Here is a 1337-nt window from a genome sequence, read left to right as displayed (position 1 = left end):
GGGAGGGAGGAGGCGCCCGCCCGGCTCCCTGCAAAGCGGCCTTATTTATCTGGGCACAGCCTCAGCCTCCCGGTGGGAGGCTTGGGGCAGCCGATCCTCTCCCACCGGGGAGCTCCTCTGGGGTGAGGCCGAAGTGACCAGCCAGGCCGGGGCGCCGGGCGCGGGGTGCGGCCGGGCCCTGCCGGCCAGGCCAGCACCTCCGCCGCCTTCCCGCTTCACCGGCTCTCATGCCGGGCTCCCAATGACGGGAGGAAGCCCGGCGAACAGCGTGGCATGAGCCAGGAGCCCGGGCCGAGGTAAGGTGTGTGCTCCCGGACTGGCTGCGGGGTGGGGCGGGGGGCAGGCTACGCCGCGGAGGCGACCACAATGCGAGGGTGGGGAGGGGGCTTGAGACCGCCTCTCCACCCCCGAAGGCTTATGTAACCGCATCCCCTTCCCTGGCCTTGGCTGCCGGGCGTCGGGCCCTGCCAGACCTTCCCACAGCCCCTGACCCCAAAGGATGGCCTGGCTGAGTGAGGCCCACTCCCCATGGCAACCGGACCAAGACGGTGGGTCGGTGGGTCGGTGCTACCTGACAGTGTCCCCTGGAAGCGCAATCGCAGGCCCCCAGTCGCCTGGCTGGGTGAGGTCCCGGCCCATGGCTGAGCTCTGTGCTCCCGGCCTCAGCACCGGCAGCCCCTTGGGCTGTGAGAGGGTGTTAGATACATCACACTCCAGGTGGAGCCATGCGGATGCCCAGCCTCAGGGCCTGTCTGCCTCTGGACACCTTCTGGCCCTGGGCCTGTATGGAGCTGGCACAGTGGGCGGAGGAGGAGGGGATGGGAGGGGACGGGAGGGGACTGGGCACATGCCTGGTTCTGGAGGAGGGGTCAGGCCTTGGCCAAAGCTGCAGGGCCTCAGAAGGGGAAATGGGTACCCCGGGACCTGCTGGGGAGGGGGGCCTGTACTCCTGGAGTTTGAGCAGGTGGGGAGAATGGAACACCAATCACCCCAGGAGGAGAGAAGCCCTGGCTATTGGAACCTCAGGGAGCCAAAGGCCCAGTGGCCACTCCTCCAGCCCCTCCCTTCCTCTACCCGGGAAGCCTCCCCTGCATGGAGAGAGCAGATGGTGGATGCCACCTCACCTGCCCCTCCAGCATGCCCCTCCCCACACCGCCTCCTCCTAGGGCCCAGTGACCAGAGTCAGTTCAGGCCTCCCTGCTGCCAGGCAGGCACTGGGCCCCTTCCTACATCAGACTCCTTTGAAGGCTGCTGGACAGCAGCCTGGGTGCAGAAGGCCTGAGAAGTCTGGGGGCCCACAGGCCAGGTCGGAAGCCTGATGGAGACCCATGGGTTCA

At 67.9% G+C, this 1337-nt stretch overlaps 1 protein-coding gene across 4 annotated transcripts in view; it reads left to right on the top strand.

Moving 5' to 3' along the window:
• The first annotated feature begins 6 nt into the window (after positions 1-6).
• The window catches only part of FBXL16 (F-box and leucine-rich repeat protein 16), a 10740-nt gene continuing 9409 nt past the window's right edge, over positions 7-1337 (top strand). For 3 of the 4 annotated variants that reach the window (XM_006766177.1, XM_006766179.1, XM_006766180.2), the window contains exon 1: positions 7-296. The gene's annotated coding sequence lies outside the window, so the exon portion shown is untranslated. Of the gene's footprint in view, positions 302-1337 lie in introns of all 4 variants that reach the window. The other variant, XM_006766178.1, reaches the window with a different exon arrangement.

This window comes from Myotis davidii, unplaced genomic scaffold (assembly GCF_000327345.1).
Source record: "Myotis davidii unplaced genomic scaffold, ASM32734v1 scaffold100, whole genome shotgun sequence".
Lineage (NCBI taxonomy): Eukaryota > Metazoa > Chordata > Mammalia > Chiroptera > Vespertilionidae > Myotis > Myotis davidii.
The sequence above is the reverse complement of the archived record's forward strand: the minus strand, read 5'-3'. Positions and strand labels throughout refer to the sequence as shown.